The following is a 19,354-nucleotide window of genomic DNA, read 5'->3' on the forward strand; positions in this document are numbered from 1 at the left end:
ATTCGTTACTTCCTGGGCTTGTTGTAAGTTCTGAAGATTATTATAGCACACATGAAGCACTTAACACACTGACACTTAGCAGTGTACACTTTGTTCGACCACCACGCTTGGTGTGTGTCAGAGCCTTAAAGGCAGCATGTGTCTGTTTAGGATGCACTGGTAGCCCCTTGGCTAGTTTGTGAATTTGGTGATTTCCTTTAATACTTGTAACTCTGTGTGCCATGGGCAGTTATTTTTATGGACAGATGAGGAATCTCAGGGTAAAAAAGACTGTGTAATTTGCCCAAAGTCAGACCATAATTTTGTGTGCAGGGGCCTCGGTTCAGCATGGGCTCCTGGGCCTTCTGCTCTCTCCGTTCAGCACCAGAGCCAGATGTGGGCTCGGCTGTTTCCCAGCCCAGAATATCCGGCAGGCCACAAGACACACCTGGTCCTGTGCTGCTTGAGCAAAATCTCCGGAGGAGAGGCAGTTACAAAAGGGATAAACATAAAAACAGACGACAGCAAATTGTGATCAGCTCTGAGAAGGAAAGGAACACGTCTGGCCGTGCAGAGCTGGGAGCTTTCCCGTCGGGGCTGCTCTGGGGGCGCTCATCTCAGCTAAACAAGCTGTGCTGCTGCACCAAGGCAGGAAGGCAGGGCGCGTGTGGCCAGGTAGACAGGGCCTCGTTGATCGTACTCATTCCCTACTAAGTGGCAGGTGTCACAGGCACTTAACTAATAAACAGATGTTGGCCAGAATCATCACGCATTTTGCTTGGTAGTTTTATTGGCGCCAACTTTGAGAGGAGGTCATTGAAGCTGGGGAGTTTGCTGCATGCCCGTGATTACCATGGAAATACCCCCACTGGTCTTTCAACCTAGACTGGTGTGGCTGTCATGTCCCAGCCCTGTGAATGGCATCGTGCAGCTTCTCCCAAGTGGCCCAAATGACTGACATTGATATGCTTAATTCGTAGGAAATGGTATGTGGCAATAAGAGAAAAAGGTAGTAAGAAATTGGAAAACTAGAAAATAACCAATTCTTCCCCTGCTGGGGGACCGTACCCTGTGTCTCTCACCCCACTCACTGCCTGTCACCTCCTCCCTGCCGACTCCGTGTTCAGAAGCCACTCTGAGCCTTTGAAGAACATTTTGCCTCATGACACTGTTGACTAGGACCTGCGACCTCTCTGTCCCTGGTTAACTCTCTCTTCAAAGCCATTTAAATTTCTTGCAGGCTCCTCCACTCAAATGTAAGAATAGCCCCATTTAAACTTCTTGATGCAGCTCCTTAATGAAGATCTTGGGAAGGAAACCTAGCCAAAACCTGGGAGGTATTCACAGAGTGAATGTAACCTGAGCATTTTTTGACGTTCAGAATCAGAGCGGTGGGAGACACAGGAAGGCCTTTTTAAGTTAGAAAGTGGAAAGAGAAAGGACTCAGGATGTTTGAGACTGAAACATCTCGGTCCCAGCCAGCAAGGCACCTGCGTTCAGGATGGTGTGTGGGGAGTGCAGAGTTCTCAAAAAGAAAGAAGTGGTGGGATGGCAGGGAGGACATTTAGGTACTTAACTGGGGAAGGAAAAAGTTGGCTGAACATTTCCTTGTTGAACAAGAGGATTGTGACATGATGTGCTTGTATTTTGGAGAGAAGGGTTTTGTGGAGCCAGGCCTAAGGAGAAATCTCTCTGACTGGGGAGTCAGCACAACAAAAAAACACAGAGAACCAGGCAGACCCCATGGCCCCTGATGGGGGAGAGGCTGCCCACCAATTGGAGACCTGGAGGCTGCTTCTGTCCCTTAGCTGGGGCCTCAGACCTCACTTCACATCCCAGTCCTGTTGATACAAGAAAAAATATGTGGGGCATGAGAAGGGCTGTGTCCCAGGCTTCCGTTGAGCCCCTGGGTTGTGCCCCACCAGATTTTGTTCCTTGGCTTCATGCAGTAAAGAATTCAAGAACAAGCCAGTGTTGAGTAAAGGTAGATTTATTCAGAGAGATACATTGACAGGCATGAGAAACGTCACGAAGTATGGGGGTTTGATGCTCAGATTAAAAGTAGGCACACACTCCACAGAAATAGTGTGGGCCTTCTCCGAAGAGGTAGAGAGAGGGGTTCCTGGGAGGTGGCTCTGTGTTGCTCCTTTTCTTGGGCTTCGTGGTTTCATATGCTAATAAGTAGAAGGACCAGCCTTAGGGCAAGGGGCTGGGATTCCAGGGAGTTGGCCATTTTCCACACTTTGACCTTTTGTGGCTAGCCTTGTGACTGCCATGGTGCCTGGGGCCGTGTTATTCACCACGTTACTATTACAATGGGTGTATAATGAAGCTCAAGATCTACTAGAAGTTAAATCTCTTCATCCTGAGCCTCAAGACCTATTGGGGGTTGAATTCTTCACCATTTTGATGTTAATTGCTGTGGTCTTTCTTGAATGGCTTGCTCTGCCCCCTTCCATCCTGTCTCACTGTGATGACACAGAGAGAGCAAAGGCCGGGCCCTGCGTGTGTTCCTGCATTTAACAGCGGGAGATGTGGGGTGGGCTGAGGATGACTCTGAGTGGTGAGAAATATGTTTCAGATTTTCCCACATGAGACATGGGGACCTGCCAGCAGCCATCGCAGATTTATCTCACGGGCATTATCGCTTGTGTTGTTACGGAAACAACAGGCCAGCCAAGAAATAAGCAGCACTCAGAGGGTGGGAGTACTGAGATTTATTATGCCAGCGGGCTCAGAGGGGCTTCTGTTCCCAAGCCCTGAGCACATCCAAGACGTGCACATGAGGTTTTATAGGGTTAATTACAAGTATGGGGCTTTTAGCCAATAAGGCTCAAACAACAAAAAGCAAGGAATCAGTACACTGAAGCTTATCAATTTGGAACAGATCACGTTACTGACAATTGTTGACCTTGGATTTACGAGTTAGCTTGTTAGCCCAGTAAACTGACACTGAACTTCAGATTTACGAGTTAGCCCAGCAAAACTTAGATCAGTAAACCGACACTTATCACACTTAGATTTGTGACTTAGCTTGTTAGCCCAGCTGGGGTTTTTCTTCACAGTGTCACTCATCTTTTCTATTTTCCTTTTATTTTTAAAGTATTTAATCCAAATTTAATATCAGGATTTTTTTGGAAAGAAATTTCTCTTTCTTTTCTTTGGGGCTCTTTTGGGGGGTAGGTAATTAGGTATATTTATCTGTTAGTGGAGGCCCTGGGGCTTGAACCCAGGACCCTGTGCACACTAAGCACACGCTCTACCACCTGCCCCATCATCTTTTTCTTTTTGCTTTAGCTGCCAAGAATCTTACAGCTGAATTTCTAGTCGGCCTTTAACACTTGCCCTGACTTCATGGAATCCATTTTTATGAGTTTACCTCCCCCTGGTTTCATTTAAGTATTGAATCTCCATTTTCTCTTCACTCTCAGTTTTGCCTTTTTGTTGTTATGGTTGTTAAGCTGTGTTTAAAAAATTGTTTAATTTCTCTTTTAGCAGGAGGCTGAAGTAAATAAATATGTAAACAAACATCACACTTAAATGCTTTTATATATTCTAAGCTGTTTAGTAGTTAATTAAAAACCAAATTGAATATTAAAGGGATAACATTTTTAAATTATTTTTTAATTTTTTATAAAGACATAGCTGATTTAAAATATATGTTTCAGGTGTACAATAGATGCTCCATTTATAGTTACTGTAAAACATTGTCTGTATTCCCTGTGTTGTAAGATACATCCCTCTAGAGTGTTTACATTACATGTTGCAGTTTGTATAAGAAATTTGGGTAACGCAGAGTCTGGGACGTGGCTGTGGCTGACCCAGGTTCACGCAAACCCTGCCTGTCAAAGCTCAGGCCTTCACTCCTGTCTGCAGGGGAGCGAGTGGAGGCAGCTCTCATCAGCGCTGGCACCACACTCTGAGTGGCAGTGACAGCAGTGACTGTGTGTGGACGTGAAAATTGTTGTTCCAAGAGTTTTACATGCTTTTCTGCATTTAATAATTAAAGCCCTCCTGTGAGGAAGGGTTTTAAGTTTTTAATGAATAATACATTTTATTTTGATATTGATAGACTTCAAAACTCCGGAAAATTTACAGGAGTAGTACAATAAATGCTTAGATACAGTTCACCCTAAAGGGCACTATTTGCCCTTTTGTGACGGGCTTATTTTAGCATAAATTTTCAAAGTTCATTCATATTGTTGCCTGAATCAGTACATTATTCTTTTTGTTTGATAATATCCTTTTCCTTTTTTTTTCGTTTTTGGTCTATTTAAAAATATTTTCATTGAAGTCTAGTCAGTTTATAGTGTTGCGTCAGTTTCTTGTGTACAGCACAAAACTTCAGTTAAATAGGAACATACCTGCATTCATTTTCATATTCTTTTTAAACATAAGTTACTATAAGTTATTAAATATATTCTCCTGTGCTATACAGTATATACTTGCTGTTTATTGTATACATACTCAGCATCTGCAAATCTTGAACTCCCAATTTATTCATTCCACACCCTCTCCCCTCTGGTAACCATAGTTTGGTTTCTATGTCTCTGTGTCTGTTTCTGTTCTGTAGATAAGTTTATCTTTTTGTTCCTTTGTTTTTGTTTTTTTTTTGTTTGTTTTAGATTCCACATGTGAGCGATCTCATATGGTATTTTTCTTTCTCTTTCTGGCTTATTTCACTTAGAATGTCATTCTCCTGGTCCATTCATATTGCTGCAAATGGCATTATTTTATTATTATTTTATTGCTGAACAGTAGTCTATTGGACATATATACTACAACCTCTTTATCCAGTCGTCTGTCAGTGGACATTTAGGTTGTTTCCATGTCTTGATATTGTAAATAATGCTGCTGTGAACATTGGGGTGAAAGTGTCTTTTTGAATTACGTTTCCTTACGGATATATGCCCTGGAGTGGGATTGCTGTGTCATCTGGGCCCCCAAGGTTTTGTCTTTTGAGGAACCTCTATACAGTTTTCCACAATGGCTCCACCAAACTGCATTCCCACCACAGTGTAGGAGTGTTCCCAATTCTCCACAGCCTCTCCAGCATTTAGTGTCTATGAACTTCTGAATGATGGCTATTCTGACTGGTGAAAGGTGATACTTGTTTGTAGTTTTGATTTGCATTTCTCTGATAATGATATTGAGCATTTTTTCATGTGCCTATTGGCCATTTGTATGTCTTCATTGGAGAAATGTTTCTTTAGGTCTTCTGCCCATTTTTGGATTGAATTGTTTGTTTTTCTTTTTTATCAAGTGTAAAAGCTGTTTACATATTCTGGGAATTAAGCCCTTGTCACTTTCATTTAATGCAACTATTTTCTCCCACTCCATAGGTTTGTCTTTTTGCTTTAATTTTTGTTTTCTTTTCTGTGCAAAAGCTTGTAAGTTTAATTAGAACCCACTTGTATATTTTTGCTTGTATTTCTATTGCTTGAGTAGACTGCTCTTGGAAAATATTGTTGAGATATATGTCAGATGTTTTGCCTATGTCTTCTTCTAAGAGGTTTATAGTGTCTTGTCTACAATTTTAAGTCTTTAAGCCATTTTGAATTCATTTTTTTGTATGTTGTGAGGGGGTAGTCTAACTTCATTGATTTACATGCAGCTGTGCAGTTTTCTCTGCACCATTTGCTGAAGAGGCTGTCTTTGCTCAATTGTATGTTCTCACCTCCTTTGTCAAAGATTCAATTACCAAAAGTTTGTGGGACTATTCTTGGTAATTTTGTTTATCCATTCATTGATGGATGGATATTTTTAGTGACTTTTAGCTACTCTGAATGATACTGCTATGAATATTGATGTGCAAGTTTTTGTGAGAATACATTTCCATTCTGTTGGCTGTACAGTTGGCCCACCATATCTGTAGTTTCCACTTCATGGATCCAGATGGCTGATTGCAAAGGGACTCGAACGTCCTTGGATTATGGTATCCAGGGTGGGGGGTTCCTGAAACCAACCCCCCGAGGACACTGAAGGATGACTCTACATGTAGGAGTGGAATTGCTCAGCCACATAACTCTAACCTTTTGAGGAAACATCGGGCTCTTCCAAAGAAGCTGCACCATTACCCCTTTCCAACGGCTGCATATTGAGGGTATCCATTTCTCTGCCTCCTGACTGACACTTGTTATTGTCCATGTTTTTATTATAACCATCCTAGTGAGTTTAAAATGAGATCTCATTTTGATTTTGATTTCGCTAGTGATGCTGACCATCTTTTCAGATGCTTATTGGCCAATTGTGTATCTATTTAAATCCTTGGCAAATTAAAAAATTGGGTCGATTTTCTTTGTATTGTTCAGTTGTAAGCATTTGTTTTATATCCTGGATACTAGTCTCTTATTAGATATATGCTTTGCAAGATTTTTCTCCTATTCTGCAGATTGTCATTTCACTTTAATTTTTTTAAACATTAAAACAATTTCTTTCTAGGGGAGGTAATTAGATTTATTCATTTTGTTTTTCTTCCTTAGCACGCACTCTATCATTTGAGCTACCCCTTTCCCCTTTCATTTCACACTCTTGATGTTGTCCTTTGTAACAAATGATTTTAATTTGATGAAGTCCATTTTATCTATTTTGTTTTATCACTTGTGCTCTTGGTATTGTATCTAGGAAGCCATAGCCTATCCTATGACCACAAAGATTCATACTATGTCTTCTTTTAGAAAGTTCATATATTTAGTTTTTACGTTTCTGTCTGTGATCCATTTTGAATTAATATTTGTTATATAAAATACGGGGTCCAGATTCCAGATTCATTCTTTTGCCTTCAGATACCCAGGTGTCTCTGCTCCATTTGTTGGATAGACTATACTTTCAATGGAGTGCTGTTGGCACATTTCTGGAAAACTGACTGTAAATGTAAGTTTCCCCCCAGGATTTTTTATTGTGTCTCATAGATTTCTGCATCCAAACTTATGACAGAAGCATAATGACTTGAGTGCTATAGATTTGCTGTAACCTTTGAGTGAGTCCTCCAAATTTGCTCTTCTTTTTCAAGATTGTTTTGGCTGACCTGGGTCCCTTGCTTTCAATATGAATTTTGGGATCAGTTTTTCAATTTTTGCAAAGAAGTCAGCTGGAATTTTGATAGGGATTCCATTAAATATGTAGATTACTTTGGGAAGTCTTAACATTTTTAACAATATTTTCTACCATTGCATGATCATGGGATGCCTTCCATATATGAAGATATTTTAAATTTTTTTTGGTGATACTTCAAAATATTCAATGTACAAATCTTGTAAACTTTTGTTAAATGTATCTCTCATTTTATTTTTTATGCAGTTGTAAATGGAACGGCTTAGCTTCATAAGGGTGGGACTATATATATCAATTTATTTATTTCTAGGATTCCTACATAGCAAATACACTAGGTTTATATTTGCTACATTGATCTATCCACAATTCTTCCCACCCCCGTGTCATAAGAAACCAAGACCCAGCTTAAGCCATCTGAACACCTATGTGGAAGTGAGAAATGAGACCTTTGGGTGGGGTTTGTGTAGATGATACTGAGATCTTATTCAGGATGGCTTCATCTTAATTTCTTTTAAACAATCCTTTCAGAGTATATAGTCAGATACATTAGGAAAATGCTGTTTTGATGTGCGGAGGAGCTAAGACTATAATTTTCAAGTAATTTCTAGTGAGAGTGTTGTACTTGAAACATAATTTGCATCAATCTTTGAAGATTTATGTTTCAGGAGCTTTGAGTAAATAATACCTGTCTTTATTCAATAACTACAACTAAATGCTCAAGCAACATGTAAGAGTTTGAGCAAACTGCTCCCGCCCCGTAGTGCTGGTTGGTTGCAGCTGTAACTGGAGTCAGCGCTTACCTCGCCCAGTACACTTGTGCTGATCTGCTCAAAACAGTTCGTCCAACAGTTTGTCGGTAGTCTTTTAGACAAAGCCATAAAGCATTGATTTAAGGTTGCTGGAATGTAATCTATTCTTATTAATATTAAGTAAGCACATATTGAGTACTTACTGTATGTTGGGAATTGTCCCTCAGCCTCACATGAATATTACTTCTAATAAAACCTCTCATATTTCCCTGATATTTGCACTTTACAGATAAGGAGACTGAGGATTAGGTCTTCTCTCTTTTGGGGGGAGCTCATTATCAATGATGGGAAGTTGTAAGGAAAAAGATATTGATTCATCCAGAGAAAATATTTTTCTGAGATTCAGTATTGAAGAAGGTAACCACTGAAGAGGGTGATCATTGTTTGAGTGAGACGAGCCCCGGGTTGTACGGAGTCAGCATCCCTGTCTTGGATGCTGCACGTGTAGAGCTGCGTGGTGGGTGAGGCGGCGCGGCCGCGCAGGGAAAGCGGATGCCGGGCCGTTGGGCTGTGCTCAGGCCCGGTGGGGCTTTCTCCTAAGAGCAGTGGACCGTCATTGACAGATTTTAAGTAGGCTAGTGCGATGCTCTCGTAGATCACTTTTGTCTTGTAGAATGCTTAGAAACATTTAGAAGGCTCGGCAGGAGGTGATGTGATGAGTCAGAGTAGGGTGGCTGCGAGGTGTAGCAGTGTTCAATTTTCAAGTGATTTTCAGTCCCAGGTTTGTGGCTCAGTAGCCGTGTCACTTTGGATGACACACCCAAGGAAGTGAAACAATTTATCTAATCAATAGAAGCAGTGATGTACCGAACTCCCAGGACTGCTGTGTAGATCCAGTGAGATAACGTGTGCACAGTGTGCAGCATGGTCCCCAGCACAGAGTCAGTGCTGAGGGAGTGCCAGTGAGTACCTGGTAGGACAGGTGTGGGTGGTGGATCTCATTGACTGAGGAAATTTGTCCCTGAAGGAGGGGTCTTGTCACATCTGTGAGTGATTGGCCTGAGCTGGGAGAGGCAGGGAGACCTTGCCCCCGACCAAGGGCCCTGGGCAGGATGGCTATGGGAGGAACACCGTGAAGTTAGCTCTTTGCAGGTGGAGTTGGAGGTGCCCTTGAGACATCTAAGTGCAGTGTCACAATCACAGAAGTGGTCTGGTCCCGGGCTGTGCATTTTCCTGCTGGGATATTGATCTCTGAATGCGAAGACATACTTTACAGGACAAGTGAATAGTAGTATCATCTCTCATCAAAGCTCACATCTCTTTATTCATCACTCACTTTGCTAATTGGGTACTTACAGAACACACTTCACTGTCCTCCCCTGGGCTCAGGCTCCACAGAAAAGAGCTGGTGAGTCTCCCTCTTTTCCAGAAGAAGACACACTTAGCTGGTAGACTTCTATACCTCGCCAGACTTAGAATTTTAGGTTGTTGATTTAATTCTATTTTCTGTTGGTCATCTCCTGACAGGAGAGACGTTTTACCTCATGGTCAGGTTTCAATTAGCTGTTACTGAGAATTGCTGGTCTGATCCATAGTGTATTTATTCTATTAACTTTGTAGAGTACTTATCATTTTTCTGTCTTTGCTCTTTAATTTTGTTTGCCCCTTCAATTTTCTATCTTATTTGGGACCTTATTTTATTTTTTAATTAAAAAATGTCTATTAGCAGTTAACAAAACAAAAGCAAAGAAAAAATGCACATGATAGCTAAATTTAGAAAATATCTTGTGTGTTTTCTGTCTCAGCAATGGAGGGTTCTAGAAACTCGTGAAAAGCTTCATTACATAAGTTCCTTTAAATTCTGATTAAGAAATAAAACCTTCCTTCCTCATCTTTCAAGCTGCACAGCTAATTGTCAAGAAAGTGAGGGGAAATTCTCAGAAGCCAAGACAAACCAGAAAGCAGGGATTCTGGGAGATACGTGAGCCTTAGAAGCCCTGGGGTGCCGGTTGGCTCCTGAACTGAGTTTCAGTTGCCCTGGCAGGAGGGCAGGAGGTGAGCCTGTGGCCTCTCACACTGGGAGTTGGATGGCTGTTCTTATATAAGGCCAAGCACATCCTGAGAATCCTGCTTTATAAAAGGTTGAATTAGAAAGAAAAGAATAAAAGCATTCCTCAAGGCAAGGAAGTAAGGAAAGTAAAATTTTTTGGAAGCGGGAAAAAATAACATATCCAAAGTAAGGATTTAGTTTAAAGCTGTTCTGGCATGAGAGTGACCACAAACCCATGGCAGAAAATCACAGCTCCTCCCGGAAAGAGAAGGTGTGTTTTGAATGAATCAGTGGACAGCCATTCTGAAAAAGGCCTCCAGAGTCTTCTGGATCAAGATACTGGACTCAAACACCTCCCTTCCATGGTCTCATTTAAATAACCAGAAAGGTTTTAAAGGAAAGAAGCCATAATCATAGTTCTATTTATTGACATTACTTTATGCTAGGAATTCAAAGGTGACTATGGAGTTGTCTCCTCTTTTATGGACCTTACTTTCTATTTGACATAGTTGGGGAACTTGGTGGAGGGTGGTGTTAGTATGTTGCAATTAACCAGGAGAGGAGTTTAAGAAAGCAGTGAAGGGTTGGTGACATTTTTCGCTGAGGACAGTCCTGTTCAGTTGGCTTGTAATTACAGGCTCGTTGAGTTGTCACTGGAGGGAATTAATCTTAAGGAATTTGGTCTTAACTCAGGCCTCTTCAGAATGGACAAGTGAACCTGGAGAAAGACAGTCAAATCTGTGCAGACATTGAAGTTCACTTCAACATGTGGTATCCATGAGCCAAAGATAGGACTAGTAGGCAGCACTTCTTGAGGACAGAGGAGTGGTTTTTAAGGTTCTTCAAGAATGAATCCCAAGGTACCGGGATGGCCAGTTGTCAAACTGTGTCTTTGCTCTTTGGACGGTGTATCCACCAAGGGTATTGGCCGTTTATAAGTTTCCATTTCTCCTTAATACATGTCAGGTTATGAGGACGTGGGCATAAACGTTTCACACCTTGTCAAGGTGACTTTGGGTACCTGCCTAGAATCATGGGCACAGTTGCGGCTGCGTCATACATCTTGCCGCACATCCCGCTCCCCGGCTCCGTGATCACGGCAGAGTGGTTCCTTATTGAGCTGTCCATCTCCTCTGTGACATCGTAACCAAACAAAAGATTGGAGAGTATTAGCTTGGCTTTTTTCTTTTCTAACATTCCCTTCAAATTATGATGACTGATAGTGGACCCAGTTACGTTTGCAGATGATTTACAAGTAGGGCTGTCAGTACAAACCTTGTAATCCCCGCTGTGTGATCTAGAGAAGAAAGTTACACTCTTTCCAAATTGTTTTGATGCACTTATGTGGGAAAATGATGTATGTTTGAATATGTATTTCCTCTCTTACTCATCATGGCTAGAGATGAATATTTGTAGACATGGAATGAGTACTCTGTATTTGAACTGTATGGTCCCCTAAATTCTCCCCAGCTTTTTAAAGTCATCACTGGAGTGCTACCTCCAGAGTGCTGCAAAGCATCCAACACTGCCTGCTCTTCGGACACTGTAAGTTTCCAAGTTGGAGAAGGCTGCTGGCTGGTGAGGCATTCTCTCGCACATCTCTGGTTGGGTGATGTGAGCTGAGAACACAAGAATTGGCAGACAGTAACTAACCACGATCACGTCCATTTCTGGAACACTCATGGAGGATTTTACACCTATGCTAGTGGAATACGTTATTTCATTTAGTTTTCCCAAAAATCATAATTAGATTTTATCACCTGTATTAAAAAGGAAACTGTCAAAGCGAGTGACGTGCAGACTTTGGACTGGAACACGGGTCTTTCTGATCCCTGTCTCTGTTCCCTCCCCGGCCTATCCTTGCAAATGACCAGGAGACTCTTCCTCAGTCTTGAGTTTCCCTCTGATGTTACCACTCTCTTTGTTTCTAAGAGAGGAAAACAAGTCTAAACTTACTTTCCAGTTGGAAATGGAATGGAGAGTTAACGTTGGAAGCCGGGAGAATCTGTCCTGTGATGAAGTGGTCTCCGAGCCACTTCCACTGGGATGTCACATCACTGTCTGGGCCCCTTGCTCAGCCTGTGCACAGGTGACAGCGCAGTTGTGCCGAGCAGTCCTCCCGGACAGGGCAGTGGGTTGGAAATGAGTTTGGGGATTTGGTTTCATTACACAAGTTCCTGAGGGTCTTGACCTGGCACTTCGAGTGGGAGCATTCCCTGTCCCACAGACTGTGCTCTGGGCCCGTGCAGACCTGACGTGGCCTCAGCCTGAGTCTCAGGGCCCGTGGTGATGAGGAGCATTTTAGCCCAGGGTCTGCCGGAGGCTCTGAGACTACTGGGCTGTGGGACTTTGTCCAGGATGATAATAATTCCTCCCCGAGTTTCAGATTTCCTTGCCTGTGAGCCGGGGTAGTAGTTGTTTCTGAGATGATTGTAATGATTCAGTAACGGGCGCAGCGTGTGCTGACAGGTAGCTGGGTGCTTTAGGAGCAGAAGTCGCAGTCACTCTGTCAACCTCTCCCTGTGCGCTCTGTGCTTTGAGAAGTTGTGTGTTTGGTGAAAGTCCCGCCCAGACCCTAGGGTCTAGATGAACTGTTGTTCCTTTACTTTCCCTTCCTTTTCCTCTTTCCCTTCTCTGTGTCCCATGTTTAGGTAGCAGATTCCTCTATTTCAGGGAATACGGGCTTTTCTAGTAAAGGGACAGGTGGAATGCGGAGAGGTGGGGCCAGAGGGGGTCTGGAGTGTCTGCACAGTGCTGCTTCCCTGCGTTTCTGCATCCGGTCCCATCAGTGCACTAAGTCAGCCTTCCTCTTCCTTCCTGTGTCATCGGGTCTCTGTTTTAAGGGAAAACCATTTTTATGGGTCTTTTTTCACTTACGTGTTTCATTCAGATGCTTGTTGCTTTTCTCCCTGTGCTTCAGCGTTCCGAGGAGAAAATTCAGCCGTGCAGCATCCTCTCCGAGCTCTACGAGTTGATCGGCTTCCACTGCAAGTCCACCTACTTCAAGCGGGTGGCCCCCGTGTGGCACGCGGCCCCCGGCATCCCGGAGCCTGGTGGGAAGGCCTGCTCCCGACTCCTCCTGCAGATGCTTCCTGGCTACAGTCTGTCACTGGACTTGCAGGACTTCAGCAAATGTGTTGGAACTAAAACATTGCTTCAGCCCCATTAACCATGCCTGGTTTGGGCCCTGCTGTCCTGCCTCATCAGGGTGAATCTTGATTCATTTAGAACAGGGCTCAGCAGACTTTTCCTTTCAAGGGCTTGGGGGTAAATATTTCAGGGTCTGAAAACCTCCTGATCTCTGGTGCAGCTGCTCAGCTCTACTGTTTAGATGCCAGAACAGCCAGATAGTCCACACACCCATAGAGCTTTATTAACAGCGGTGGCTGGGGCTGGATTGGGTGTATGAACTGCAGTTTGCCCCCACAGCCTCCTCAATATTGACACCTGCACCAGAGTGTACATTTGTGACAATGGGTGAACCTACACTGACATGTCATCATCACCCATAGCCCATAGTTGACACTAGGATTTACACATTGTGTTGTGCACTCTGTGGGTTTGGACAGATGTACAATGACATGTATCCACCATCACAACATCATACAGAGTCATCTGTCTTAGTGACCTTAAAATGCTCCGTGCTGCACCTCATTCATTGCTCTTTCCCCTCTAGCCTCTGGCAGCCACTGATCTTTCAGTCTCTGTGTTTTTCCCTTTCCCAGAACACCATACAGTTGGAATCAGACAGTTGCTGAAACTTCCCAGATTGGCTTCTTTCACTTGGTAATATGCATTTAAGGTTCCTCCATGTCTTTCCATTCCTTGATAACTCATTTCATTTTAGCACCAAATAATAGTCCATTTTCTGGTGGGACCACAGTTTATTTATCCATTCACCTACTGAAGAAGAGCTTAGTTGCTTCTGAATCCTGTTGAGTATGAATAAAGCTGCTATTAACATCTGTATGCAGATTTGTGTGTGAACATAAGTTTCCATTTCATTGAGTAAACACCAAGGAGCACAGTTGCCTGATCATATGTTAGAATTACGTCTAGCTCTGTAAAAAATTGCCAGACCGTCTTCCAAAGTACCTGGGCCATTTTTCATTCCCACCAACAATGCATTATAATTTCTGGTGCTCCACATCCTCACCAGCATTCGGTGCTGTCAGTGTTCTGCATTTTGGCAGTTCTGACAGGTGTGCAGTGGTATCTCGCTGTTTCAGTCTGCATCCCCTTGATGACAGGTGCTGTGGAGCATCTTTCCAAAGGCTTCTTTGGCATCCAGATTTCTTCTTTGATGAGGTGTGTGTTCAGGCATTTTGCTCATTTTTTAATCAGGTTATTCATCCTTCTTGTTGAGTGTAAAGAAATTTTGGTATATTCTGGATTTCAGCCCTTTATCAGTGTGTCCCTGCCCTTCACCTTCAGTGCCAGAGTTGTCCTTTGTGTCTCAGTGGAGTGTCAGATCTTCAAAGAGATTCCCTGTCTTCCCTCAGCCTAAATACTGTCCTTGTATTTTTCACTTTCATTGACTCATTTTGTTCTTTTTAAATACCATTTCCCATAATTTGTAAGTATATTAAAGAGAAAAGGGCAATGATTGAACACCGCCTGCCCCACCAGGCTGTGTGCCCTGTGAGAGCAGAGGCCCTGTCCCCACTCACCGTTTCCCATGACAGCACATGTCACATGTCCACGTAAAAGTGTGTAACGTGGGGCCAAACCTGATGAGCAGCTATGACGACATGTGTTGTCTACCATTTATTGAGTAGACTTTGTTTCTGATCTTAATTATTAAATCATATGAATGAAACTTGGTTGTTTTGAAAAATAAAACAACAAAGCACACCTCAATGTGATTGGTAATTTCTACTTAGATTTCTGACCCAGGAGGGGATGTTCACCATCATTTTGTTGAGGAGGTTGGGAAGGTAAAGTAAGAGAGTGAGATCAAATAAAGTAAAAATGATAACAGTCAGTTGGCTTTATATTCACTGAAATAAAAGTTATTTTAAACCCTATCTCAGCTGTTGTTCTGTTGTTTTAAACATTTCTCATAGAATTAAATGGAAGCCCACTAAACCCTGAAAGGGAAACTGTGTGCTCAGGTCCTGAAAATTGTTTATGTCTGTTTCTTGAGATATAAATATCCCTGCTGGTTACAGAAATTCGAGGCGGGAACACAACAGTGCACTGCATGTGTCTGCCAGATTCATGGGCTGCTCAGTGTCAATTTCATTTTCTTGGATTGCAGGTTAGGACGGATTTCCATGAGAAATATTGCTCAGACATTTCCTGAATGAAGGATTGAATTTTCCACAGGAAATATTATGAAAGAGAGTGACAAGGCACAAGGGTTTCCCATAAAAGAATAGTTGATGTAATAAACTCTCACTATGGTGAATATTTTTAATAAAAGCCAGTTGAAAATTTTCTCACTAGGTCAAATGGCACAAATCCGTCTGAAGAAAAAAGATTCAAATTTTGTAGAAGAAGCGGTTTGAATTAAGTAGAAATTATGATTTCTACAATATTTGTTGAAAGAAGTTATACTCAGTCTTATCATAATTGCCGGTGGAAGGAAGAGGATCATTATTTATTTATTAAAAAAAAATCCACAAGGTGCTATTTGCCCCATTATTGATGCGGCAGTCCTGTGATTAGTTAAGTTGGGACATTTAGGAAAATTAGCTAGGTTTTCAGGACATTGATTTCAGCCACTTTATCTTAACTACAATCTATTCATATGTGTCGGCATATGGTCCATACATATTTATGGGGAGGAACAACATCCAACACGGTTTTACAGTGCAAAACGCAGGCACTTCAAACCGGCACAAGGAAACAGACTGAGAAACCAGAGTAAGGGTTTCTCCTGCAACCCGTTCCCTTTGTGCTGGATGAACGAACGTCTCTCCACATGCTCAGTTCTGAGAGATAAGTGTGTGTGAAAGCCGTCCTTCACCTAGCTTGAAGGGAACACAAAGTTTCTTTTCAGTTGCCAACTCCACTCCATACATATATATGGGGAGGTACAAGCTCCAACTCGGTTTTACAGTGAAAACGGCAGGCACTTCCAACCGGCACTAGGAAACAGACTGAGAAACCAGAGTAAGGGTTTCTCCTGCAACCCGTTCCCTTTGTGCTGGATGAACGAACGTCTCTCCACATGCTCAGTTCTGAGAGATAAGTGTGTGTGAAAGCCGTCCTTCACCTAGCTTGAAGGGAACAGAAAGTTTCTTTTCAGTTGCCAACCCCACTCCATACATATATATGGGGAGGTACAAGCTCCATCTCGGTTTTACAGTGAAAACGGCAGGCACTTCCAACCGGCACTAGGAAACAGACTGAGAAACCAGAGTAAGGGTTTCTCCTGCAACCCGATCCCTTTGTGCTGGATGAACGAACGTCTCTCCACATGCTCAGTTCTGAGGGATAAGTGTGTGTGAAAGCCGTCCTTCACCTAGCTTGAAGGGAACACAAAGTTTCTTTTCAGTTGCCAACTCCACTCCATACATATATATGGGGAGGTACAAGCTCCAACTCGGGTTTACAGTGAAAACGGCAGGCACTTCAAACCGGCACTAGGAAACAGACTGAGAAACCAGAGTAAGGGTTTCTCCTGCAACCCGTTCCCTTTGTGCTGGATGAACGAACGTCTCTCCACATGCTCAGTTCTGAGAGATAAGTGTGTGTGAAAGCCGTCCTTCACCTAGCATGAAGGGAACACAAAGTTTCTTTTCAGTTGCCAACTCCACTCCATACATATATATGGGGAGGTACAAGCTCCAAATCGGTTTTACAGTGAAAACGGCAGGCACTTCCAACCGGCACTAGGAAACAGACTGAGAAACCAGAGTAAGGGTTTCTCCTGCAACCCGTTCCCTTTGTGCTGGATGAACGAACGTCTCTCCACATGCTCAGTTCTGAGAGATAAGTGTGTGTGAAAGCCATCCTTCACCTAGCTTGAAGGGAACACAAAGTTTCTTTTCAGTTGCCAACTCCACTCCATACATATATATGGGGAGGTACAAGCTCCAACTCGGTTTTACAGTGAAAACGGCAGACACTTCAAACCGGCACTAGGAAACAGACTGAGAAACCAGAGTAAGGGTTTCTCCTGCAACCCGTTCCCTTTGTGCTGGATGAACAAACGTCTCTCCACATGCTCAGTTCTGACAGATAAGTGTGTGTGAAAGCCGTCCTTCACCTTGCTTGAAGGGAACACAAAGTTTCTTTTCAGTTGCCAACTCCACTCCATACATATATATGGGGAGGTACAAGCTCCAACTCGGTTTTACAGTGAAAACGGCAGGCACTTCAAACCGGCACTAGGAAACAGACTGAGAAACCAGAGTAAGGGTTTCTCCTGCAACCCGTTCCCTTTGTGCTGGATGAACGAACGTCTCTCCACATGCTCAGTTCTGAGAGATAAGTGTGTGTGAAAGCCGACCTTCACCTAGCTTGAAGGGAACACAAAGTTTCTTTTCAGTTGCCAACTCCACTCCATACATATATATGGGGAGGTACAAGCTCCAAATCGGTTTTACAGTGAAAACGGCCGGCACTACAAACCGGCACTAGGAAACAGACTGAGAAACCAGAGTAAGGGTTTCTCCTGCAACCCGTTCCCTTTGTGCTGGATGAACGAACGTCTCTCCACATGCTCAGTTCTGAGAGATAAGTGTGTATGAAAGCCGTACTTCACCTAGCTTGAATGGAACACAGAGTTTCTTTTCAGTTGCAAACTCCATTCCATACATATATATGGGGAGGTACAAGCTCCAACTCGGTTTTACAGTGAAAACGGCAGGCACTTCAAACCGGCACTAGGAAACAGACTGTGAGACCAGAGTAAGGGATTCTCCTGCAACCCGTTCCCTTTTTGCTGGATGAACGAACGTCTCTCCACATGCTCAGTTCTGAGAGATAAGTGTGTGTGAAAGCCGTCCTTCACCTAGCTTGAAGGGAACACAAAGTTTCTTTTCAGTTGCCAACTCCACTCCATACATATATATGGGGAGGTACAAGCTCCAACTCGGGTTTACAGTGAAAACGGCAGGCACTTCAAACCGGCACTAGGAAACAGACTGAGAAACCAGAGTAAGGGTTTCTCCTGCAACCCGTTCCCTTTGTGCTGGATGAACGAACGTCTCTCCACATGCTCAGTTCTGAGAGATAAGTGTGTGTGAAAGCCGTCCTTCACCTAGCTTGAAGGGAACACAAAGTTTCTTTTCAGTTGCCAACTCCACTCCATACATATATATGGGGAGGTACAAGCTCCAACTCGGTTTTACAGTGAAAACGGCAGGCACTTCCAACCGGCACTAGGAAACAGACTGAGAAACCAGAGTAAGGGTTTCTCCTGCAACCCGTTCCCTTTGTGCTGGATGAACGAACGTCTCTCCACATGCTCAGTTCTGAGAGATAAGTGTGTGTGAAAGCCGTCCTTCACCTAGCTTGAAGGGAACAGAAAGTTTCTTTTCAGTTGCCAACTCCACTCCATACATATATATGGGGAGGTACAAGCTCCAACTCGGTTTTACAGTGAAAACGGCAGACACTTCAAAACGGCACTAGGAAACAGACTGAGAAACCAGAGTAAGGGTTTCTCCTGCAACCCGTTCCCTTTGTGCTGGATGAACAAACGTCTCTCCACATGCTCAGTTCTGACAGATAAGTGTGTGTGAAAGCCGTCCTTCACCTTGCTTGAAGGGAACACAAAGTTTCTTTTCAGTTGCCAACTCCACTCCATACATATATATGGGGAGGTACAAGCTCCAACTCGGTTTTACAGTGAAAACGGCAGGCACTTCAAACCGGCACTAGGAAACAGACTGAGAAACCAGAGTAAGGGTTTCTCCTGCAACCCGTTCCCTTTGTGCTGGATGAACGAACGTCTCTCCACATGCTCAGTTCTGAGAGATAAGTGTGTGTGAAAGCCGACCTTCACCTAGCTTGAAGGGAACACAAAGTTTCTTTTCAGTTGCCAACTCCACTCCATACATATATATGGGGAGGTACAAGCTCCAACTCGGTTTTACAGTGAAAACGGCAGGCACCTCAAACCGGCACTAGGAAACAGACTGAGAAACCAGAGTAAGGGTTTCTCCTGCAACCCGTTCCCTTTGTGCTGGATGAACGAAAGTCTCTCCACATGCTCAGTTCTGAGAGATAAGTGTGTGTGAAAGCCGTCCTTCACCTAGCTTGAAGGGAACACAAAGTTTCTTTTCAGTTGCCAACTCCACTCCATACATATATATGGGGAGGTACAAGCTCCAACTCGGTTTTACAGTGAAAACGGCAGGCACTTCAAACCGGCACTAGGAAACAGACTGAGAAACCAGAGTAAGGGTTTCTCCTGCAACCCGTTCCCTTTGTGCTGGATGAACGAACGTCTCTCCACATGCTCAGTTCTGAGAGATAAGTGTGTGTGAAAGCCGTCCTTCACCTAGCTTGAAGGGAACACAAAGTTTCTTTTCAGTTGCCAACTCCACTCCATACATATATATGGGGA

Source organism: Vicugna pacos, chromosome 21, assembly GCF_048564905.1.
Source record: "Vicugna pacos chromosome 21, VicPac4, whole genome shotgun sequence".
In the NCBI taxonomy this organism is placed as follows: domain Eukaryota; kingdom Metazoa; phylum Chordata; class Mammalia; order Artiodactyla; family Camelidae; genus Vicugna; species Vicugna pacos.